The sequence below is a fragment of the Euprymna scolopes genome, chromosome 34 (assembly GCF_053919585.1).
Source record: "Euprymna scolopes isolate OS-2025 chromosome 34, ASM5391958v1, whole genome shotgun sequence".
Classification (NCBI taxonomy): Eukaryota; Metazoa; Mollusca; class Cephalopoda; order Sepiida; family Sepiolidae; genus Euprymna; species Euprymna scolopes.
In genome coordinates, this window is record NC_136515.1 from 33428587 (window position 1) to 33455574 (window position 26988).

General features: G+C 33.0%; 1 long non-coding RNA gene across 2 annotated transcripts; it reads right to left on the reverse strand.

Moving 5' to 3' along the window:
- Positions 1 to 3661: 3661 nt before the first annotated feature.
- Positions 3662 to 26954, reverse strand: LOC145259168 (uncharacterized). Of its 2 annotated transcripts, XR_013864135.1 has the most exons (3): positions 26816 to 26954; positions 17643 to 17763; positions 3662 to 4166 (listed from the first exon to the last, which is right to left on the reverse strand). It is a non-coding gene; the product is annotated as an uncharacterized LOC145259168 (long non-coding RNA). The 2 variants fall into 2 exon arrangements; XR_013864134.1 differs by lacking the exon at positions 3662 to 4166 and having other exon boundaries at positions 17037 to 17763.
- Between the last annotated feature and the right edge of the window lie 34 nt (positions 26955 to 26988).

Genomic DNA, 26988 nt, shown 5'->3' on the forward strand with positions numbered 1-26988 from the left:
TAAATAAATATACACTGTGGTTTGAATACTGAAAGAGAAGTTTATTTACGTATTTACATAGACAAATACAGCGTGTTAATGTTCAGGGAGAAGTCTCTTTTTTAAGCGTCCGGTGAAATTCGGTGACTTGGTTCCTTATGTAGAATGTTCCGGGTTGGTTACCTATCTCCACATAACATCCCCCCCCCCAAGCCAATTTCTCCTTGGAGAATTTTGTTTAATACCATTTGTCTGGGGCTCAGTCGGTTAACTTTTCTTTTCACCCTTGTACTTTTTCTCCTCAACACCGTTTAAGGGGGTGGAGCTGGTGGTGAAACTGGTACTCTCTGACCTGGAGTAGAAGATACTACTCTCGGGGTAGGTTGTGCTATGGGTAGAGGAATATTAAAAGAGTCATACAATAGCTCTAAGGGCAGTTCATTATCTTCTGCCTGTTTGTAATCATCAGTGTGTCAAGGTGTTAGCTGATTCATATGCCTGTGACAGTAAAATTTACTACTTCTTACAGAATATAGCATGTGCCCAATTCTTTTCATAATCATCCCCTCCTCCCAAAAGCTTTTGCCAGTCCTATAGTTCAAGAAGAATATTTTGTCACCAGGTTTGTAGAACCTTGTCGAGTGATTTTCTCTCGTTGCTGTTGTCTTGGTTGCATTTGGTAAAATCCTGTCAAATACGGATCTGATTTTCTGTGCGAACATTAGTTCAGCTGGTGACAAACCGGCATTCGTGTTTGAGTTAGGAGTGATCCTGTATACAGACAAAAAATTTTCAAGACTCTTCTCATCAGTGTCCATGCCTTGGTGTTTTCTTAAAGCTCTTTTGAACATGTAAACAAATCTCTCTGCAAGGCCGTTTGACATTGGATGGTATATTGCAGTTGTTAAATGTTCAATGTATAGGGCCTTGCAGAATTCTTCAAACTCTTTGCTGGTAAATTGAGTGCCGTTGTCACTGACAATAGTTTTAGGTTCTCCAAAACGACTGAAGAAATGTCTTAATGCATCTATAGTACTAGTCGATGTCGGATGTTTACACTTAAGCACTTCCGGCCATTTTATAAAGCTGTCAGCAACCGCTAAGAAGTAAGGTCCATTCAACGGACCTGCATAGTCAATGTGTAACCACATACATGGTGCATCCATCTTCGGCCACAATTGTTGTCTGTACAGTTGGTGCCTTTGCTGCTAGCTGACACCCTCGACACTCTCTTACCATCTTTTCGATGTCCCGGTCCATATTAGGCCAATATGTATATCCACGCATCAAGGCCTTCATTATGGACATGCCTGGATGACCGCTATGGAATTCTTTTAGCATTCTCTTTTGCAGTGTGGTTGGTGTGACGACTCTGTCTGCATACAATAAAGTCTGTGAGCAAATCGAAAATGGCGAAATTTTTCAGTCTTTCTTTGACTTGTCATTTAGCTGCACCTGGTTTTTCGTTCTTACAATGAATTCATCTGTTTCTGCTGCCTTATTGATGTCGTCCAGAGTCACTGGTAACTCTCGAATCGTGTTGCACAGCAGTCTGGAGAGTTCTTTTTCCTCAATTAATGCAGCTATCACTGTGTCCTCTAAAGGTTCTGCACACTTTTGAATCAATCTGGATAGTCCATCAGCATGTCTGATATTTTTGGATGAAATGTACTCCATTTTAAAATTATAATTCAACAGAATTATGCTCCATCGTTGAAGTCTGTTTGCAGTGTGAGTGGGTATGCCTTTTTTAGATCCAAAAAAGTCAACAAGGGCGTAAAAATCCTGCCATGAATAAATCTATGGAATTTTCTAATTGCAATTATTGCTAAAGTTTCTTTTTCAATTTGAGAATAGTTTCTCTCTGCAGGCAAAAGTGATCTGGAAGCATGAACTATTGGCTTCATTGATCCGTCTTCCAGTCTATGGAGAAGTACTGCTCCCAGTGGCGTATCTAGGGTATGGCAGGCATGGCCCGTGCCATGGGCGCCACTCTGACATGGGCGCAAAAATTGCTTGACAAAAATTAAAATTAGTAGTTAGGTATATCTAAGGTATAAATTATTAAGAAGGGGCGCACATTCAAACTTTGCCATGGGCGCCATTTTACATAGGTACGCCACTGACTGCTCCTATACCATAATCACTTGCATCTGATGCCACAATCAATTCCTTCCGTGGATTGAAGTGTGCTAGTGCTAAATCAGATAGGAGGCATTTCTTAATCTCTACAAATGCACTTTGGCACTCCTTTGACGAAATCCACTTTTGTCCTTTTTTTAATATGTAAACTTCTTTTAAGAATTTCTTTATGACAGAAAAACAATTTTCACAGTATAATTCGTTTTATCGTATTAACCAAAACAAAACACCTCTGAATTGCTTTTCAACACAAGACGATATGACATCAACTTTTCAGAAAGTTCAAAGAAAAACAGCAATAAGAATATAAAAATTCTTTGTACTTGCGTGAATATGCGCGAGCCTTCTCTAGTCTCACACAAAAACACACGTTCACATCTCAAGCTATATTACTTGTCACAAACATACATGCGCACGTCCACACACGTACATATATTCACGTTCGCATACATACACTCACATTCACGTGTATACACACACGCTAACGTACACACATGTACGTGCACACGTATGCACACAAGGGCAACGTCACTTCCCCTTTCAAAGGAAATCCACACATGCGCAAAAGATCACCGGAAACAAGTATAAAAGCAAGAGACAAGCTGTTTCCAGCCCTTTTCAGACCAGCTTCCTAGCTTGGCGGTCTACAGACCGACAGCATGCCTTTTCGGCATGCGCGTGCACGCGTGTACCTCACGCCACTTGCTACTATGTGGGACAAAAAGCTAACAGACCGTATGTACACTTTATACGCTTTCTATCTCCATGAACTGGATTGACATTCTCACTCTATCTCCCCTTCGGCTTTGGTCCATCAACACAGACATGTATGCGACTCTCTACTGAGTTTAACCCTCTCTTTCTACAGGCTGGCTTGCCACTTCGCGTTTCTCTATTGCATTCCCCTTTCCTTCCACGCGCGTAGTTGTCAACGGCCGAATGAACACGTGTACACCCAAGACTTTCATTTCTCAACAGAAAATAAACGACATGTTTATTTTATTCCAGCATTTCAGTTCTTTGTTTCCTTCATTCAATTCATTTCATTATTTTTTCTTGTCACAAGTTAGGTATTTATATCCTCTGGTCCGCAACAAATACTTGTCTTTTGCTTTCTAATAAGTATTTCCTTAATCGGATATAAACTCTTTGAGAAAGTTGGGTTTTTTTTCAAATTTCGTGCTCACCATGTGCTCACTTTTTTTTTCTTTTTTTTTTTTTACTGAATTCACATCTTGTCTCCGTCGCCAATTTGATATGTCTTAAGGTGGCTTATTATTCGTACATATCAAAGATAAAGTATTCCGTGAAAGGAATAAATAAATATACACTGGTTTGAATACTGAAAGAGAAGTTTATCTACATATTTACATAGAGACAAATACAGCGTGTTAATGTTCAGGAAGAAGTCTTTGTTTTTTAAGAGTCCGGTGAAATCTGGTGACTCAGTTCCTTATGTAGAATGTTCCGGGTTGGTTACCTATCTCCACATAACAATTTATATATATATATATATATATATATATATATATATATATATATTTAAAAAGTATCTATATCTGTATGTATTTGTATATATCTATATTAGTGTTGGGATGATTAAGCGGAATCAGGAATCGGAACACTTTTTGGGGTATCGGAATAGGTATCAAAATCGGAAAAATTATAGTCTAATTTCTGATTCCAAGTCGATTCTTTTAATTTTTTCTTTTTGACAATAAAAAAATGAAACAAGCACAAATTGTTTTTAGAAGAAGTTGTTCATTTACAACATAAGACTGAGTAGGATCACAGAATAGGTTATAAATCTTATTTACAGATTTAACATTGATTCACAGAGTTTAATTTATTTTATCTTTGGTAATTTATCGAGAGATAACTTGCCTGTCTTCTTTGTAAAGTTTTCACATCTATTCGCAAAATGTCTATATGCCCCCATCTGAGGGAGTTCACTTGATTATTAAAAGGTTTTAGATGCTCTGGATGAGATTTTTCAATTTTGTTGGTGCCAGCTGTACATTGGCGATGTCTGTCATCGGTTTCTTCTGAAAAAAAAATTTAAGTTTTATGGCACTACTCTGGACAAAAGTGAAAAATATGTATGAAAATCTCCAATGACGTTATCAAAACCTTGGATAAGATACATAAAGAGAAAACATTCTGAATATTTTCTTAATTAAAAAAGAAATTATATCTACATTTAAACTTATACACATATGCCAAAAAGAAGAATAGGATTGGAACATTTATTGCTGTAATTAACAGAAAAGGAAAGAAATGCTAAACAAATATGCAACAAATAAAAGTTACCAAAGGCACGACTCTTCTACATATCTGAATAAATTTATTTGTGTTTAAACTTCTTTTAAAGTGTGTTTTTAGTTAAAAAACACGATTCTCTATTTTTAGGCAATTACATGTAAACAGCTTGAAAAATTTAGTTGTAAAAATAAAATAAAACACTAAGCAATAAGTTTTGTATATAAATTTAACACAAAATGATCACACCTTATTGATCAGACATTGTTTTAAGGATATGTAACCAACTTTATTTGTTTTAAATCTTGGGAATGTTAATATTCCAAATAAAACTTTAGTATAAAATATGTGATTGTTAAAAGTCATAAAAGCCACGCCCCTTTCCTACCACTAACTCTAAGTTTAAGCTAATATAGAAAATAAAACAATTACATGTGATTTTATGATTTTGCTAATCGGACTTAGAATTGGTGGTAAAAATTACTTAACTAGTAAAAAAGTTACAATGTACTGGAAATAGGATCATTTTACATTATACACAACTGAACCCCCATTCTAAATTCTAAATTAACATTTTAGTGTGTTCTTGCATAATCACATAAAAAAGTAGAATCTCATATGTTTGGGATATTTTAAATGTAAATAAAAGTTTTTTTTTAAGTTAACAATCGTTTAAATGTTTGCTCTTTATATATTCTATCCAAGGTTTTGATAAACTTGTGAGATTTTCATCTATATTTTTCACTTTTGCCACAACCAAACAAAATATAAAGAAGTATGATGATCAGACAACACCAGACAGTGCCAGAAAGAAATGTCCAAGCATTTTAAATCTTTTGATATTAAAGTCTGAAGTCTCTAATAGTCACTATATAGCTATTTATCAAATATGTACAAAAACCTTCTTTTTTTTTTTAATCTGTGACTAGTGAACTCTAATATGTTTACTTTGCTTTCTATAAAAACTAATAAAAGCAAATTAAATTGGGCTTGGAAAGGCAATGCTACATCTGGGAATGGGATATATTTTATTTGAGGTTTTCTTTATCAAATATGCTTGGAATAACAATTGCCACAGCCGTGAAGGATTTCCAGCCATTACTTTTGCAGTCGTTCTCTTTTCAACTTGACACATCTTGACTTATTTTGTGTTCAATTTTTTCACAATTTGTCAAATTTTTGTTTAGTGTTTTATTTTATTTTGCCACTAAATCTTTCAAGTTGTAATCGCCTAAAAATGGAGAATCGTGTTTTTCTTTCTTAGGTGTTTTAGTATATAAGTTGGATGTTTTTAAATAATAAATATGGTTTTTCATAGGTAATTTTATGTTTATGTTTATGGCTAGATTAATGAAGAAAAATTCTTGTAAAAATAATTTTATTTACCTACTCCATTAAAAAAATATTATCCCAGTAGGGCACACAGAAATTTATCAAAAATGTTAGTTTTGTTTTAAAAGCAAAACATTGACGTCAGCTCCGTTGTTAGATTTGTAAAAATTATAATCGTGGTTTTTCATATTACTTTTATGTTTACTTGCTAATAGTTTTTTTTCTGTAGAAATTTGTTTTTATAACAGAATGAAATTTGGCACATTGGCATATCTTTTGTGCAAACCAAAATAGCGGCTTGAAATCTGGCGTGTTGGTGTCCTAAAAAACGATTACAGATTATTTACGATAAATTTATATTTGAAGCTGATCTTCCACCAGATTGTATCAGTTTGTCGTTCATGTACAACATGCTACTTGAAAGTTTTTACAAACAATTGAAAATATTTGATGATTGGTAGGCAAAATGAGAAAACTATGTAAGAACAAAATAATTAACAACCCTAACGCCCCTACCATTGTTATGGACGAATTCGTCCGTAACAATGGTAGGGGCGTTGTTAAATATTTAGTTATAAACTTCTTTCTGACCAACAGTAAGGATTTGTGTAAGCCCATTCAACTCCAAATACCCTAACAATCATGTCTGAATGCATATACCTTACATTTGAAAAGGTAAATTACATTTGATAAGGTAAATAACATTTCATAATTACATTTGATAATGTAAATTACATTTGATAAGCTAAATTATATTTGATAATGTAAATTACATTTGATAAGCAAAAATATATTTGATAATGTAAACAACATTTCATAATTACATTTGATAATGTAAATTACATTTGATAAGCTAAATTATATTTGATAAGGTAAATTATTTTTGATTAGGTAAATTATTTTTGATGAGGTAAATTACATTTGATGAGGTAAATTATTTTTGATAATGTAAATCATTTTTGATGAGGTAAATTATTTTTGATGAGGTAAATTACATTTGATGAGGTAAATTATTTTTGATAAGGTAAATTATTTTTGATGAGGTAAATTACATTTGATAAGGTAACTTATTTTTGATAAGGTAAATTATTTTTGATGAGGTAAATTATTTTTGATGAGGTAAATTACATTTGATAATGTAAATTACATTTGAGTGCTAAATTACTTCTGATAAGGTACACTACATTTGATGTGGTAAATTACATTTGATGAGGTAAATTATTTTTGATAAGGTAAATTATTTTTGATGAGGTAAATTACATTTCAAGAGGTAAATTAAATTTGATAAGCTAAATTACATTTGATGAGCTAAATTACATTTGATGAGGTAAATTACATTTGATAAGGGACATTACATTTGATAAGCTAAATTACATTTGGTAAGCTAAATTACCTTTGATGAGGTAAATTACATTTGATGAGCTAAATTACATTTGATGAGGTAAATTACATTTGATAAGATAAATTACATTTGATAAGCTAAATTACATTTAGTAAGCTAAATTACCTATGATAAGCAAAATTACATGTGATGAGGTAAATTACATTTGATGAGCTAAATTACATTTGATAAGCTAAATTACTTTTGATAAGGTAAATTACATTTGATGAGGTAAATTACATTTAATAAGGTAAATTTAATTTGATCAGGTAAATTACATTTGATGAGGTAAATTACATTTAACAAGGTAAATTACATTTGATCAGCTAAATTAGTTTTGATAAGGTAAATTACATTTGATGAGGTAAATTACATTGGATGAGGTAAATTACATTTGATCAGGAAAATTACATTTAATAAGGTAAATTACATTTGATGAGTTAAATTACATTTGATAAGGTGAATTACATTTGATAAGGTAAATTATATTTGATCAGCCAAATTACATTTTTATAAGTTAAATTACTTTTGATAAGTTAAATTACATTGGATAAGGTAAATTACATTTTATAAGGTAAATTACATTTGATAATTTAAATTACTTTTGATGAAGTAAATTACATTTGATAAGCTAAATTACATTTGATCAGGTAAATTACATTTGATAAAGTAAATTACATTTGATGAGCTTAATTAATTTTGATGAAGTAAATTACATTTGATAAGGTAAATTAAATTTAATACGCTAAATTACATTTGATAAGGTAAATTACATTTGATAAAGTAAATTACATTTGATAAGGTAAATTACTTGTGATGAAGTACATTACATTTGATAAGCTAAATTTTATTTGATAAGGTAAATTATATTTGATAAGCTAAATTATATTTGATAAGGTTAATTACATTTGATAAGGTAAGTTAAGTTTGATAAGGTAAATTACTTTTGATAAGGTCAATTACATTTAATAAGGTAAATTACACTTGATAAGCTAAATTATATTTAATAGAGTCAATTACATTCAATAATGTAAATTACATTTTATAAGGTAAATTACAATTGATAAGGTAAATTACATTTGAGGAGCTAAATTACATTTGATAAGCAAAATTCCATTTGATAAGACATAATTATATTTGATGAGCTAAATTACATTTGACAAGGTAAATTACATTTGATAAGCTAAATAATTTTTGATAAGGTAAATTACATTTGATAAGGTAAATTACTTTTCATAAGGTAAATCACATTTTATAAGGGAATTTACATTTGATCAGGTAAATTACATTTGATGAGTTTAATTACATTTGATAAGCAAAATTACATTTGATAAGCTAAATTACATTTGATAAGCTAAATTACATTTGATAAGGTAAATTACATTTGATAAGGTAAATTACATTTGATTCGGTAAATTACATGTGACAAGGTAAATTACATTTGATAAGCTAAATTATATTTGATAAGGTAAATTACATTTTATAAGGTAAATTACATTTGATAAGATAAATTAATTTTGATAAGCTAAATTACATTTGATAAGGTAAATTACTTTTGATAAGGTAAATTACATTTGATAATTTAAATTACTTTTGATGAAGTAAATTACATTTGATAAGCTAAATTACATTTGATAAGCTAAATTACATTTGATAAGGTAAATTAAATTTGATAAGGTCAATTACATTTGTTAAGCTTAATTACATTTGATCAGCTAAATTACATTTGACAAAGAAAATTACTTTTGATAACGTAAATTACATTGGATAATATAAATTACATTTTATAATTTAAATTCAATTTGATAAGGTAAATTACATTTGATAAGGTAAATTACTTTTTATAAGGTAAATTACATTTTATAAGCTAAATTACATTTTATAAGGTAAATTCAATTTGATAAGCTAAATTGCATTAAAAGCTAAATTACATTTGATAAGGTAAATTACATTTTATAAGGTAAATTACGTTTGATAAGCTAAATTACATTGATAAGCTAAATTACATTTGATAAGGTAAATTACATTTGATAATGTAAATTATATTTGATGCGCTAAATTATATTTGATGAGGTAAATTGCATTTGATTAGGTTAATTACATTTGATAAGATAAATGACCTTTGATAAAGTAAATTACGTTTGATCAGGTCAATTACATTTGATAAGGTAAATTACACTTGATAAGAAAAATTACATTTTATAGGGTAAATTACATTCAATACTGTGAATTAAATTTGATAAGCTAAATCACATTTAGTAAGCTAAATTACAATTGATAAGGTAAAATGCATTTGATGAGGTAAATTGTATTGATGAGCTAAATTACATTTGATAAGCTAAATTACATTTGATAAGGTGAATTACATTTGATAAGCCAACTTACATTTGAATAGGTAAATTACATTTTATAAAAGGTAAATTACTTTTGATAAGGTGAATTACAATTGATAAGTATATTTACATTTGATGAGGGAAATTACATTTGATAAAGTAAATTACGTTTGATGAGGTAAATTACATTTGATAAATAAATTACTTTTCATGCGGTAAATTACATTTGATAAATAAATTACTTTCCATAAGCTAAATTACATTTGATCTGGTGAATCACATTTGATAAGCTAAATTACATTTGATGAGGTAAATTACATTTGATAAGGTAAATTATATTTGATAAGGTAAATTACATTAGATAAGCTAAATTACATTTTATAAGGTAAATTACATTTGATAATGTAAATTACATCTGATAATGTAAATTACATTTGATGAGGTAAATTACATTTGATAAGGTAAATTACATTAGATAAGCTAAATTACATTTGATAAGCTAAATTACATTTGATAATGTAAATTACATTTGATAATGTAAATTACATTTGATAATGTAAATTACATTTGATAATGTATATTACTATTGATAAGCTAAATTACATTTGATAAGGTAAATTTCTTTTGATAAGCTAAATTACATTTGATAAGGAAAATTACTTTTGATAAGGTAAATTACATTTCGTAAGGTAAATTAAATTTGATAAGGTAAATTACATTTGCTAAGCTAAATTACATTTGATAAGGTAACTTATTTTTGATAAGGTAAATTACATTTTATAAGGTAAATTACATTTTATAAGGTAAATTACATTTGATAAGCTAAATTACATTTGATAAGTAAATTACATTTGATAAGGTAAATTACATTTGATTAGGTTAATTACATTTGATAAGATCAGTTACGTTTGATAAGGTAAATTACACTTGATAATGTAAATTACATTTGATAAGGTAAATTACATTTGATAAAGTAAATTACACTTGATAAGGTAAATTACATTTGATAAGATAAATTACATTTGATTAGGTTAATTACATTTGATAAGGTAAATTACATTTGATAAGGTAAATTACGTTTGATAAGGTAAATTACATTTGATAAATAAATTACTTTCCATGAGGTAAATTACATTTGATAAGATAAACTTCATAAGATAAATTACATTTGATAAGTTAAATTATATTTGATAAGGTAAATTACATTTGAGTATGTAAATTATGTTTACTAAGCTAAATTATATCTGATAAGGTAAATTACATTTGATAAGGTAAATTACACTTGATAATGTAAATTACATTTGATAAGCTAAATTACATTTAATAAGGTAAATTACTTTTGATAAGGTAAATTACATTTGATAATGTAAATTACATTTTATTATGTTAATTATATTTGATAAGGTAAATTACATTTGGTAAGGTAAATTATATTTGATTAGCTTAATTACATTTAATAAGGTAAATTACACTTGATAATGTAAATTACATTTGATAAACTAAATTACATTTGATAAGGTAAATTACATTTGATAAGGTAAATGAAGGTAAAACAGTAGTGTTTGACATATCCAAAGCTTTTGACAAGATCTGGCATAAAGATATTCTCGTGAAATTATTTTGTAGGGTGTTACTGAACAAATATTTAATATTGATAGATTTTTTTAGGCCAAACAAAAGATCTATGTTGTCCTTGAGTGTTGCACATCTAAATAGTGTAACATGCAGGTATGGTGCAAAGGTTGATAGTTGGACTTTTATTATTTCTGATCTTTATAAACGACCACATGCATCCAAGATGGACATATTTTCTGATGTCAAACACACTCTATTCTTGACATGTTGGCAAAATGAATGCACGCATGTATCCAGGGCTTTGGCTGAATCCTTAGCAAAAGACCTCCAGTCTGTAGTTAAATAGATGGTTACATTTGATGCTACTGACAAAACTCTTTTCCTTTAACAATTATAAGAAATTTTTCCAATCACCGATTACCATGTCTAATGGTATTCTACCTAAGAGTTCAACATTTAAACTCACTGTGCGATGTAATTGGGTTGAACAATAGTAGTTTCTCGTCAACCAAAAAAATAAACTTGCAACATAAATTCATTTATTAGAAAAATATAAAATATTACTTTATTTCTTGCTTCGTATGCATACTTCAGTTGGTAGATAGGAGGGGGAGAGGGCAAGAGATGGCAGATTCAGTGATGACTCATGACTGCTGTCACTTTTTTGACTGATTCTTTCTCTTCTGCTTAATTATATCAATCTGCTTTCTTGCAATGTTAGCTTGGACAGGTTTAACTCATCACTTAGTGTTTTTAGCCTCAAACCACCCTGTGTGTGTGTGTGTGTGTGTGTGTGTGTGTGTGTGTGTGTGTGTGTGTGTGTGTGTGTGTGTACGCAGTCTCAACATATGACAGTCTGACTAACATTCACAGGTAACATGAATTGAAATAAATACATAGAAGATACTGTCAAGTCTGCTGCAAAGAAGGTGAATTCCCTCAACCAGGCTAGAAAATTCTCATCCCTACCAGTATCCTATATCTCTATAATGCCACCATTTGCCATTGTGTCAAATATTGTCATCACATCTGTGCAGCAACCACTCATCTATCCCTCTATCCCTCTTAGACAGGGTCTAAAAAAGAAGTTCTACTCTAATAGAATCCACACTGTTTATCAAGCCCAATCTTCTGTCTTATCACTGTAATGTTGCATGCCTGGAATGTGCTCAATAAACTTGCTGCGCTTGTTCCCCTTCAACATAAAAACCCCCAACCAATCAGCAAAATCCCACCCCTTCACTGTAGTGGTCTGCAGATATCAGAAGCTTGAGTACAGTATTTGAGAGCTATTTACTACAGTGGCATCCATATCATCATTAAATGATATTAAGAAACAAAATCCTTTAAATAGAAGGAATGCTAATTTGATAAATTTTGGGGAGAAGTTGACACGTTAACATCTCTCAATTTTAATTTCCCCTGCTTCTATGAAATGAAAGCACAAGGCTTGTTGCAACAGCAAACCCTTTCACTGAAGCACTTATGGTAAAAACGTAGTTTGTGAGGAGGAGCATTATAATGAGCCGATGAAAGTAAATGATAACAATGCTGTAGAAAAGACAACTGCACCCTAACTGACTTAAAAATCTTTACCTTCCAGTTGCTTAATGGCCATCAACATGTTTGCCGCAACAGGAAGAGTCTCAGCCACAGTACGAAAATCGCCATTGTGACATGTCTCCAAATAAAACGAGCTAAAATGGGAAGACATATAAAAGTTAAAACCAATGCTAAAAAAATTTGGAATAATAAAAAATGTGTCTAAACTTTTATAAGTAAAAATTCCTGATAAGCAATGTTTGCAAATGGCTTTTAAAAAATTGCTTAAAATATCAACCGAGAGGGGACAGAGAAAGATAAATAGTTTTAATATGCCAAATTCACAATGGAAAAGAATCCATTTGTGGAGGATTTTGTAACTGCACAAACAGATGTGCTTCATCCCAAAGTTATGTTGGGACTATTTTTGTATTTTCGCGCATTAAATAAATAGGCTGAGACCTTTGCAATTTTGATTATAAATACAGCACGTGGGAAAAATCAAGTTAATTTTTAATGAGACACCAGCCCACCTAACTCCATCAAAAGATGTAAAAATTATTTACCAGAAAATACGCATGTTGAGGATTTACACCAATGGATTAATACCTTACGCAAATATGAATGACTTTCTTTAAATCTTTCTCTTTTATCCAGACATATGGATTTATATGCCTGCATTAAAACATTTCTAAGCTTGTCTTATAAAAAATATGGATTTTCAATTTCATATTGATGAACATCAACTTTCTTAATTTTGTAATGGATTACCAAGCAAATTACTCCACACCACTAATAAAAAAACTACTGTGTTAAATAAAACTATTTTTTTAATATATATAAACGCGATGCTCGAGTTGATTGCTATTTGTTGGTGTTATTCTTGAGTGTTGCATTTTATTTTATTTTATTTATTTTTAATTATAAAGGAGTCTATCATATTTAAACGAATATTTAAATGTCATCAATAGCCCTTTATAGTCTAATCCACAAAAACGATCCATCAATTCCAAGACAACAGCAAGACACCATCACTTCCAACTAAGTTGCACACCAGTCAATTGTTACTCAATGGAAAATGCACTACCAAACAGTAAAGATTGATTTCAGCACTCTCAGAGCATTGGATTGAGTGAGTCATTCTCACTTGAAGAACTCGATATTAGCATCAGTGCCTTTAAATGGCTGGTAAAGCCATCAGCGTAGATATTTTCACAGAGGAGATCAAGCACTTTGGATCTTTGACATGAAAATGGATTCTTGAGTTGATTAACAGCTATATACTAACAAGAAACATCAAAAAAATGTGGAGGAAACTTGTACATGAAAATAGTTTTGAATAATCTCCCTGCCATGCTACTTTTCAAAGCTGGTTAATCCTTAAGTGATTGGTATTAGTTGCTGATTACCAACAATCCACAAGCCAACTCCTGAATCTCACTCAGCACATCAAGATGTGTTTTAGAAATGACTGGTAACAGGAACCGTTTTTTGTTGATCTGTTCACTGCATATGACGCTGTAAACCACTACTTTCTGAAAAAGATGTTCAAGTTGGCAAAAGACCTGACACTTACAAATCTCATCAGAGCCATATCCTAAACAACAAAGAAAGTCACTGGTGCCAACAAAAGAATGGCTTACTTCATAGTTGTGTCCTGTCTCCATAACTGTACAACATCTACACTAATAAATAATCAATGAACCATAACACTGAGTGGTTCATCTATGCTGACGATCTTTGCATAATATCTTAAGAGAGAATATTTTAATTAATAAAAATAAACTTCACTCCTCGCATGAGTTCATTGGCAGTTGGAGGAAGAAGAAGAAGAAGAAGAAGAAGAAGAAGAAGAAGAAGAAGAGGAAGAAGAAGAGGAAGAAGAAGAAGAAGAAGAAGAAGATAATACTACTTCAGCTTGTGTAATAAGTGAGCAAGTCATAAAAGAGAAAAGCCTTTTGTGCTGGCCAAGTACAACCATGAGAGTTAATACAGTGAATTGAGAGTTAAGAGGAGTTAGTGAGAAGGAGTTCTGAACTTTTTTTCTGCTTTCGCACACTCGCACACACACACACACACACACACACACACACACACACACATATATACTTACAAACACACTTGAACTCTGCCTTCTTTTAAAAACAAACTTATGTATAGTTTTCCCCTTAGAAACGTTCACATTATAAGAACTCTTTTCTCTTCCTTACTAATGAGACATTTATTTAAACACATAGTCTCTCTAAGCTTTTTTTTTTTTTTTTTTTTACATAGGCATCACCACATTATCAAGGCCAAGAGGCCACTCAAGGATAAGGGTTAAAGAGTGTACAGTAGAAATTGGACAATATAGTAATCATTAGTAATGAAAATTTGGTAAATTTGATAACTTATATGGAACGGCTCATCAAGAACTTATTTACGTTAGACTTGAAGACAACCATATTGTAGTCAGCCGGAAAGCAGGAAAATGGAAGACAATTCCACAGGCGTGCAGGTCTAAGAAAGAAGCTTTGTTCATGGAATCTACGTTTAGGTTTAGGCACAGATAAAGAGTGGGGGGAATTATTGATAGTGTTTACAGCTAGATGAGTGTTTCTTGTGAAAGTTTAGCGAGGGGGGACCATAGATTGAAGCTCAGTCGAACACTTCCCATGAAAATAACGATACATCAGAGACAAACTCGCAACATTTCTTCTCTGAGATAGAGGTTGCAAGGAAGAGAAAAGGACATCTCCAACGAGGCTACGAAGTCTATTTTGAACTCTGACAAGACAGGCCAAGTCCTTTCTAGCAGCTCCTGCCCAGATGTGGCAACAGTATTCCATCCTTGGACGTATCTGGCTCTTATATAGATAAAGAATAGCATCAGCAGTGAGATATCTACCGGATCGATAGAAAGATCCCACCATTTTTCCAGCGGCCTTGGCAACAGATTTGATGTACGTGTTCCATTTAAGATCAGGAGTAATGGTCAAGCCAAGAAGCTTGTCAAAACTAGAGGCCTCCTGAAGACGAGAGCCATTCATTTCAATTGATGCCAGATGTGGATCAGAATGTTGATGATGTAAAGAGAGAAGCTTGGTTTTAGATGCATTAAAAGTAACCAGCCACTCCTTACCCCATTGTACTACATGCTCAAGATCAGAGGAGAGAGAATTGGAGAGAACTTGGTCGTTTACTGTCTTAGATGTGCTACCATAAATGGTAGTGTCGTCAGCATAAATGTCTACAAATGATGTAAGGATGTGATTTGGAAGATCATTAATGTAGATCAGGAAAAGAGTTGGGCCCAGGATGGACCCCTGAAGGACACCGGCATTAATACCGTGAGCTTCTGATTTTTGCCCCTCAACTACTACTCTTATGAACCTATCAGAAAGAAATGATTTAATAATTGAGAAGACATTTCCAGCAATACCAATTTCCTCATCCAGACTTCTGGGCATATATATCTGTTATAAATTGGGACCCTATGATAGTAATCAGCGATTATGTTAGTATTCTGGGGTAGTTAATACCCCTATATTCAGGATAGTATGGATTTGTCTGACACTATGTAAGCCAGACATTTCTGCCTTCGAGCAGAGAGCACATGCATAGTTTAACCGCTCGCAGTGAATACCAGGACTCTTTCATCTTAATATTGTGACCTCCCCAAACAAGACCACAACAGTTAGCTAATGTGAATTATAGCAAGGGTCACCTTAGTACATGTCAGAATAAGCTGGCAACAAATGGAAATATACCCAGAGACAGATGGCGTGATTTGGAACAGAGGGCAATGGTCAAAGTCCCTAGGTAAAGCATTATAGTTGAAGAATCAAAATATGGATGACATCATGTTTTCAAGTGAGAGGAACAAAGAGGTTTCAAGTCAGTCTTTCTGGGGAAGCAGTATGGATGAGACGATCCAAGAATGTAATAATCTAAGCTGAATGTTGCTGATGCTTCTGACCATCTGCATCTCTTAATTTTTAAGTTAAAAATAAGAAGGAATTAATTTTATTTAAGTAGTTTTTCTTTTCATAAGTCAATTCTTTCTCCAATAAAACCTTGAAAATTGAAGTCTCTTTGTTTAATTCCTGAATAAAAAGTTTATTCTGCCTAAGTTAAAAAGATGATCATGGCCACCCATAAAAAGATGACGAGAAGAAGCGACAATGAAAAAGGAAGACCAACCCATGTAAACCCCTTTGTACATATGTATAAGAACATTTTATTAGTTTGGTTCTTGACCACTCATGAGTGAGAACGTTAAATGTATGCATTTTTAAGAATGAATATGCGTGATTCCATTTTATGTTTATTATTTATCCTCTGCTACTAACCAATTTCCTCTCTCCTGCCTTTATCTGCTGGATTCCCGAGCACCAGCTATCTTCACAGAAAAATAACCTGCTCATAGAGTTTCATAAGTCAATGAATGTACATAATCACATGTGAACAACAATGACCAATAAAATTGTTTTTAATGTTAAAATGAGACTGTCTTTCTGTTCTAAAAATTTAATTGCAAATAAAACAACAAAAATGAACAAAAATGTCAATTCTTGTTTAAAAAGTATTTGTTTAACCAAACGGAATCTGATATTGGTTGGAAGAAAGTTTATCACATTCTTTCGCCTATGTGAAGTTTTGGGTAGGATTGCATGCATGTCCCATTTCAAATTATTTTACTGCATTTTGATAGGAGTAAAATCCTTCATCATATAAAATGTCTCTTTTAAGCCATTTCTTGGTGAAATAGTTTCAATTGTTATCTTGCATGGCCCATATCAGCTTCAGCATCAGTTTTATATTTTTAAATTTCTTCTACTAACATAAAGAATTCAAGGTGAATTCTATAATAGTGCACTATCCAAGCTGTAGTAATAAAGCCTCAAAAACACATTTTCAACACCATTCTGCTTCACAGTTTTTGTGCCAAACATACCCCATCCTGTTACTGTTCCCAAATAATTATTTATTGTAATAAGCCTACCATAAACCTCATCTTTTACATATTCATTCAAGTCATATGGTGGTACATAAACAGATACAGCTGCTAAAATTTTCTCACGAAACATCATCTTCAACAGAATGATTTTATCACTTACATGATTAAATTCAATCACTTTATTGATTCATCTCTCTGCAATAAACATACTAATACTTGTTGTTCTCTCCAGCTTTCTTCAAGTTTCATTTTTTAGTCAGCTGGCATTTTCAAGAATGTAACTGAAACAAAACAAAAAGAAAACACCTTCAGTAAACTAGACAGCAATTGAAATTTTAAAATCTGGAGCATGAAAATGATATAAATAAACATCGTAGACATGTACATGTCACCTGCAAAGTAATTTTGCAAGTGAATATATTTTTCTAAAGTGTATTTTTTTTAGAGGAAAATTGATTATTTGGATTATTTGAATTGTTCAGAATACTGTTCTCATGATGAAATGGATATAATCAGACACTTTTCAGCTTCTGTTGATGTATATCTCCCAGGAAAATGGCAGCTCAGAAGTTATGTGATCATATTTCAATCCTCTGCTTTATTTTGATTTTTATTATTTTTATTAATTTAACGTTTCCATCTGCAAATTTTGCTGATAATTACAGAGCAGGCAATTTTTTTTTCTTTGATCTGTGAACTTAGGCCAAGGTTATGCTGACCTCTGATCGTGTTTTCTTTCATTTCTGGTGTCAGATAAAATTTAAAAACTAAATAATAAAAATTAATATGTACCCACTCACCTGAAAAAAAAAAAAAACATGTTGCAATAAGTAAACAAAAAGCGTCAGGTTTATTTTTCTGTCTAAATTTATATACAATGCAAGGAGAATAATTTTGGATTATATTTTATTATTTTTATATTATTAATTATTCGAAAGCCATAAAAAAAAAAGTTGAAATGCTACAAAGGCGGGAGTGGTACAATTAAAACTAGTGACCTTTTGTGATCCAGAATTTATTTTTCTACATAATAATCACCACAGTCAGTGGACATGCTAGCTATGAACGATGACTGTGCATGAGCATCCGGAATGCATTTTGTCATCTGGAGGGTCATTCCACCAATAAAGCCTCATATTTTTTAACTAAAAAATTGAAGAACTACACAGACGATAGTGGTACTATTAAAACGAACAACCTTTTGTTCTGCAAGATTTATTTTTCTACATAGTCACCATCATTCTCAATAGACTTTAGCCAAAAATTCAATGATCCATTTCTGCTTCTGATGCACATTCAAACCAGGGGTTGTTTTCTTAGAGCCTCACACCATAAATATCTGCAACAGATGAAATTTTCAAGTCCTGAGGATATAAGTTCAGTCATTACAACACTGCAATTTGCAATTTCCTTCTGATCAATTCGAGCAGAATAAAAATAGGAAGAATTACTTTGGGAACGCCCCTTTGTAAATCCCTAATATATATATATATATATATATATATATATATATATATATATATATATATATATATATATATATATATATATATACATTACTCCCTATGTCAGAAGAAAATTGCCGGCAGGTCACAAAGCTTAAGGCATGACTTAGGTAAAACTGCTTCAAGCTTCCACTGAAAAGATGTTTACATTGTTGACATCTAGATGTTGCTTACATTCAGTAGATACTGTATGATAGCGCAGAGGTAGAGGCGTAGACTGTCAGATTTCAATCCCACCTTGAAGCACTTGCTTGTCTAGCTGCACTGATTAGCTGTAAATAGTGAAACAGTACTGTTTATGGATGACTAACCAATACCCTAAAAAATTCTTCTAAGGCAGAATTAATATATATTTATGTTTAAATTTTGTATAGTTAAACAGCATTTGTTTTTCAATTAAATTTAATTTCAGCCTGTTTGCAAGAGGAGCTTGTTGTACATCACTAACTACCTCAAGAAAAATGAGGATGGATTTCTTTCCGGGACACCATGTGTCTGCAGCATCAGGTTTATTTGGATCCAAATTCAGTTGCTTTGCTTTAAGATATTTTTCCATCTTTTTTTTTAATGAAGGTGCTTGGAATAAAATGAGATGGAAGGCTATTTTTAAGGCTTGAATGAAGCTTTATTCTACTAAAAAATGAGCCCGCAGTAATACTGAGAAAAGGAAAATGGCCGACTGCTGCTGAGGAAAGGAAAGTAAGGGAAAATAATTTGTTACAGGAAAGAAGAGTTTTTTATTTTCAGGACATGAAGCACAGATGTAGGCCTTTTATATAAAACATGTAAAAGGATTTTTCCAAAAATAGATTTTAGAATAATACAACCAAGATATTATTAACAGTGATCACATTTTTTTTTATGCAAAATTATGTGAAATAGTTCAATAAAATAACCAATTCCAACTATATCCTATAATTGATGTGTTAGATCCTATAATTGATGGCTAGACAAATAGGTCAGTTATGATTTCAGCTAGTGGGTATCAAGAATTTGAAATGTGTTAATTAAAAGACTGAGTCAGGAATAAAATAATGTTTATTAAGCCTAGCATAAAATCTTTGGGAGTTTAGTACTATAAATTAACCGGTAGTAATTTTTAATTTTAAAGATGTATGTTGGTTATTTTATTTATAGGGACAACCACAAAAAGTGTTTGAACCTATAAAAAATGATTACATTCACACCCACACTTGTTTACACTGACAATGACAGTGAAATTGATTTCAGCAAGGTTTTATTGCTCCAAAACAACCCATTTTTACTTGAATCCATGTTTTAGTAAAAAAATATAGCATGAAACATTTAAAATGGTAAGTTTTTTCCTCAGAGGCCACTCGAAGATAAGAGTTAATGAGTGTACAGTGGTCAAAGGAAACATGCCATAGTCAACGTTTGTAATGGAAATTTGGTAAATTGGATTACTTAAGGGGATGGCTCATCAGGAATTTGTTCACATTGGACTTGAAAACAGCCATATTGTAGTAAATTGGAAAGCAGGAAAATGAAACAGAGTTCTGCAGGCATGCAGTTCTTAGAAAGAAGCTTTGTTCATGGAATCTATGTTTAAGTTTAGGCACAGATATAGAGTGAGGAAATTATTGATAGTGGTTTCAGCTAGACGAGTGTTTTTTATGAAAGTCAGGACAAAAGGGACCATAGATTGGAGCTTAGATGAGCACTTGCCATGAAAAAAATGATAAAACAGACAGGCTCACAACGTCTCTTCTGTGAGAAAGAAGTTGCAGGGAAGAGAAAAGGCATCCTCCGCTTGGCTACAAAGTCTATTTTTAATTCTGTCAAGGCAGGATAAGCTGCTTCTTGCAGATATAGCAAGAGTACTCCATCCTTGGTAGAGAATTGCATCAGCAGTGAGATATCTACTGGAGCGGTAGAATGATCCCACCATTTTTCCAATAACCTTGGCAATGAATTTGTTGTACGAGTTCCATCTCAGATCAGGAGTAAAGGTCAGACATAGAAATTTGTCAAAACAAGGAGCCTCACCAAGACAAAAGCCATTTATTTTGATTGATACCAGATGGGGTTCAGAGCGTTGATGATGGATAGATAGAAGCTTGGTCTTAGATGCATCAAAATTAACCAGCCACCTTTTTCCCCATTGCACCACTTAATCAAAATCAGAGGAGAGAAAATTAGAGAGAACTTGGTCATTTACGGCCTTTGAAGTGTTGCCATAGATGGTAGTGTCATCAGCATAAATGTCCAGAAATGATTTTAGGATGTGATTTGAGAGATCATTGATGTAGATCAGGAAGAGAGTTGGGCCGAGGATGGACCCCTGAGGGACTCCAGCATTAATACTGTGAGCTTCTGATTTCTGCCTATGAACTACTACTCTTATGAACCTATCGGAGAGAAATGATTTAATGATTGGAAAGACATTTTCAGCTATACTGTAGTTGGAGATCTTGTGGAGTAGATCTTTATGCCATATCCTATCAAAGGTCTTTGATATGTCAAGGGCAATTGCCCTAGAAAGGAAGCTTCCATTGAGAGATTCGCTAGTCCTGTGAGATATAACTGTTAGCACATCTGCTGTAGATCTAGCAGAACAGAAACCTTATTGCATGTCACTGAGGAAGTTATTTTTTCTAAGGTGGTTGACTACTTCTCAATTCAACACAGATTCTAGCAACTTACTCATGATGCACAGGAAACTGACTGGTCTGTACTCAGAGGAGAATGAACGATCACCTGAATTTTTAAATACAGGACATGCTGATGAGATTTTCCAGGGTGTTCGGAAGCAATTCTCCTTAAGACAATGCTTAAACAACTTTGTAAATATGAGAGCTAGTTCTGGTTGAAGCTTTTTCAGCACTATAATTGGAATGCTGTCAGGGCCATTTGCTTTACTCGAATCAAGGTTTTTGATTAGCTTGGCAACATCATGCAGATATTTGTATGTCGCATAGCGTGTTTTCAGACATGGGAGGAAATACAGGGGGTTGGCAGTCCTAATCACATGGGGTAAAATTAGCTGCAAAGTTTTTGGCAGAGCTTGGCTTTTTCCGATGCTGACAAGATTACCTCAGGTCCATTGATGATGGTTTGGATAGAGCACACACTTCTATTCAGGACCCTGTTTATTATTTGCCAAAACTGATGGGAACCAAGCCGCTGCTCAGCTCCTTTGGTCTTGATAGACTGAGCATACAACGTTCTCACATTCTTTTTTACTCTTTTACAGTGGTTTTTGGCAGTCCTGAAGGCAGCTTTAGTCTCAGTACATCTATTATGTAGGAAGCAATGGAAATAGTGATTTCTGTGCTCAATGGCAGCAGCACATTCTGGAGAGAACCATGGCTCGCTATTTTGCTGGAATTTTTTGGAGGGTATGAAGCGGTTTATGCCTACAATTAACCATTCCATCAGGCCTGATATTATAAAGGACACATTCTTTTTTAACATGGAATGAAGAGGTAGATCTGATATAAATGTACAAAAGCTATCCCAGTCAGCTATAAAGTATTGATATACTGTATGATGGAGAGGTGTGTCGAAGGACATATTACATTTTGTTTTTATCTTAACAGAGACAACCAAGTGGTTGGAAGATCCCAGTGGGGACAGCACGGAAGACAAACATAGCTCAGGGCAAGTTGTGAGAAAAAGGTTTAGGAGACTTGCATACTGACCATTAGTGTTGGGCACACATATGCATGTCTTTTGCCTAAAAAAAGGTAAAATTATTTTTTTTTCTTTTGTACTGGGAGAATTCCCTGAGGATTTTAATCTATAATAACACCCTAGAAAGTGAGAATGGCTTGGAATTGGAATAGAGGTCATTTTAAATTAAATTTATACATGAAACTGATGAACCACTCTAAATTCTAAAATAATTGTTTTTGTTTGTTGTTTCACAGATTTTTCAGGTGTGATCATAGCCTACAAAAATAGTATCTCATTAATTGATGGGGGCAGCTGAGGGCTATAATCTACAAATTAATTTGGTGGGCCCTTACATCTCAATTGTACCTTGCAACCCAACTCCTCACTGCAAGTTGCACCCTCTATAAATCTGGCCACTATCACAATAACCCATCTGCTTCAGTGACAACATGCCTTGTTCGAAGTAAACAAAAAAATTTATTTTTCAAAAAAGAAAACATTATGATAATTAATAGGAAGAGGTGTGGTGGATCTCCTTTGGTGATTATAAATTTAGTATTATCTCCCTTGGTGTCTTCTCAATGTTATTTATGCGTACTTAGTATATTTTTTTTTAAATGACTACATTTTATTCACGAGTTTGCATGTGCAATTCAATTTGCTTTAACTTTTTGTTTTTAATGTTTATTTTTTATTTCTTTTTATAAAAATGTGGTTTTCAGGCTTGGGTGCTTATGCAGAGAAGATACTCTGCTATTTTTTTACTATTATTTTCAAGTTATCTTTTGTTTAGTATCATTTGTTTTGTTAGGTGAAAATATAGAAAAGTTACAAAACCCTCCCTCTCCCCATGTTAAGAATGGGTTTCTAAATAATAGTGTTATTATTTCAGCATCGTACCGTCTCTGCATAAATGCCCTGACCTGTTTTACTATAGTCAAGAAACAAATATATAACAAACTAGCAGGACCCATGTACTGGCATTGCCTGGTGGAAATATGACACTAAGCCAGAACAGATTTTATAAAGGATCCCCCCCCCACACACACACTCCCTGAAGACAAATTAAACTACAGTTGCTAATGAGAACCACTGTTGGCCTTGGAAATAGCAGGAACTGTCAGCTGTGGTCAAAATGAAATCATTTGACTTCCATTGTCAGGCATTATCTGGCAGTAGCAGCTAGTGGAAATACTGGTGGTTACTAGCAATTAGTGTTGGTCCGGAGTGAGTACTGGCGTTTACTGATATGTACTGGCTGCCTTTGCAACTGGCAGTTAGTGACAGCTATGACCAGTGTCAGCTTCCATTGGACTGCTCTGAACTGAAATCATCTATCTTCAACTGTCATGCATTCTTGCGCATCGGCATCCACTAGCATCCACTGGATAACTGTAGCGGGCACTGATGGCACTTGGAAGTTAGTGCTGTTTTGAGGCGGTTACTTGTATTTACAAATGTCATTGTTGGTTTTCAGCATTCACTGTTGGTCACTAGTGACCATAACCATTATCAGCCTTTATTGGACTACTTTGAAATGAAATTTTTTGTCTTCAGTTGCAAGCACTGGTTATCATTGGCATTTTGAAGTGGTTACAATTGTTTACTCTCATGGCACTAGTTTCCTCTGCAACTATCGATGATTGTCGACCAGTGTCAATGATGACCAGAGTGTGCCTCCATTGGACTGCTATGAAATGAAATTGCATGTCTTTAATTGTTGGGTACTGTCATCCAGTGGCAGGCACTGTCATCCAATGGCAGGCACTGTTACTCAGTGGCAGGAACTAGTGGTTATAATGGTGAGTGACAATAACTGTCATCTTCTAAGGTGGTTATTGCCACTTCATGACAAAGGCAGCCACTGGCAGACAAATCGTCTGTTTTCAATTGTTAGACACTGTCATCCAGTGGTGGGCACTTTTTGGTCACTAAGCGATTATGATGGTGATTGGCGGTAATTGATGATCAGTACTCTTTTAAAGTGATTATTGTCATTTCATGGCTGGAGTAGGCACTGGTAGGCATTAATGGTTACTGCTGTTTTGAGGTTGTTACTTGTGGGTATTGGCATTTACTCATGGTGTCTGGTGAGCACTGGCTGCCTTAACAATTGTTGGTCACTGGCGTTAACTGTTGTCACAATTTTTATATATATTTTAATATGTTTGTGTAAAATTCATGACAAATAGTGATGGCGACAGCAAAAGTGACAATGAAGATGAGAAGAACAAAGATGAATAAGAATTTTTTTAGGAAATGTTTGTTATGATCTCTGATTTCTTCATTGAGGCAAAAGTAAGCATATGAAGATGATTTTAACTTTTGTTATCTGATTGTTGTTTTGTTGAATGACGTCATGTATAGTTCTTGACAGTTGTTTGTAGCAGTTCAAAATTCACAATCCTATTCTGCCTAAATCCATTAAATGTATGTTAACAGCCAATCAAATTAACCGGAACATAATAATGGTTTCTTTAAAGGGAGGGATTCGTATTTCCGTAGAGTAATTATAATGTACAGAATAAGAAAGTTACTACGGACAGTGTAGTTGAAAAAAATGTGGCAAATGTATCTAAGTTCCCGATGTTGTCTAGGAGAGTGAGAAGAGAAAATAATGATTGAATAAGTATTTTGCTCTCACCTGTAAATATGACTTATTTGCGAGAGAAACTCTCCTCAGAAATTTAGGAAATTTATGATATTGAACGAAATCGACTGATAATATTAAAAAAACTATATTATATATTGGCAGGTAGTGTGACCATATTGAATTTATATATGATATCTGTGTTTGTATTGCTGTAATGTTTTTTCTAGATGAGAAACATCATCTCGGCTTTATTAATTATATCATTATAGAGAAAAGAGTTAGAGAAGATGTTACCAAAGGTAATAGAATTATTCTTTTACCTACCGGGATAAGTTTTTTTGTGTTTTAACTTTTTTTTTAAGCGTTTATCAAGTTTGAAATACAAGTACTGCTGAGGATTAAAGGAAAACAACAACCCAGATGGCAAACATGAAGCTGTAACTTTGGAGTATGTGCACTCACACACACACACACACACACACTCACACACACACGTACACACACACACACACACGTACACACACACACTCACACACACATGTACGCATGCAAATAAAAAAAACGTTTCTTCATCTCAATTTCCCGCGCATTTTGCACAAAAATAAGTTCTTCTAGTAACGGCATAATTTCAAATTCGTCCACACACTTTTTCTCACAACAACAAAAGTAAACTGGACATATTTGCTGGCAGACGTAGTTGGCGACAGTATCACGTGACACAAGCGACCAATGAGAAAATTTAGAAAATTGTCCAAAAACCAAAATATCAGTAGTAGCAATCTTGTTTTTGGAGTCGGCCCAAAATGTATAAAAATGCATGAAATATTCTTTCTTCCCTTCTTTTTCCCTTCTTCTCACTTCGACGTCACACGGAATATGCCTCTCGTTTTCATAACATCGTTGCTGCCAAAGCCGCCGTCAAAACCATGATTACATACGCCGCGCGAATGCACACACGCACACATTTTCTATAAAAATTAATAACCACAAATTACTTTCCTCATGAGACTTTTAAATAAGGCGAACTTCATCACTTAAAACACCAACCTTAAAATAAGGACATTATTTTCACCCAAGACTTCTATTCTCATTAATTCCATGAAGGGCTTTCATTTAATATTCTAATCATAATGATTTCTCAAGAACTTTCATCGATCGGACCTTTGCTTGTTCACCTTGTTTTTGTTGAAAAATAAATGCGGTGCATTTTAAACCAGAAGGATTGTCATTTTGTTTTATTCCTTTTTTATTATTATTTTGTTTGGGGCAGAGAGATTTAATTTCACTTAAACTTCTTTTCCCCTACAAGTATCAAGAATCACACAAAACTCAAAAATAAATAAAAAATACTGCTAGAAATCCAGCAAATAAATATCACCGGATATTTATTTATTTTTAAACACATTTTATGCGTTTCTACGAATAATTATAGATCCGCTCCTTAGGTCATCAATTTACTCCCCTTAATTTGTGGGTGTGCCACCAACAACAGAATGATATTCTTTTTTATTTCTGCAGTGAGAAAGGTGCTGTTTGGGATCAACTGTGACTAAATTTCACACACATTAAGTCATTATTCGGTACAAGGAGTATATTTACCTGCTTCCCCCACTATCTAGGCTCCATCCTCCCAAAAATAGGGCACTGAATAAATGTAAAATTCATCGTAATCGTATTAGTCAGTATTCCTCAGTAGAAGCGCCGCAGACAACCGGCAATAATCCCCCCCTCACTTCCTAAGGAGGATGTAATATTTGGAAGGACGGACCTCG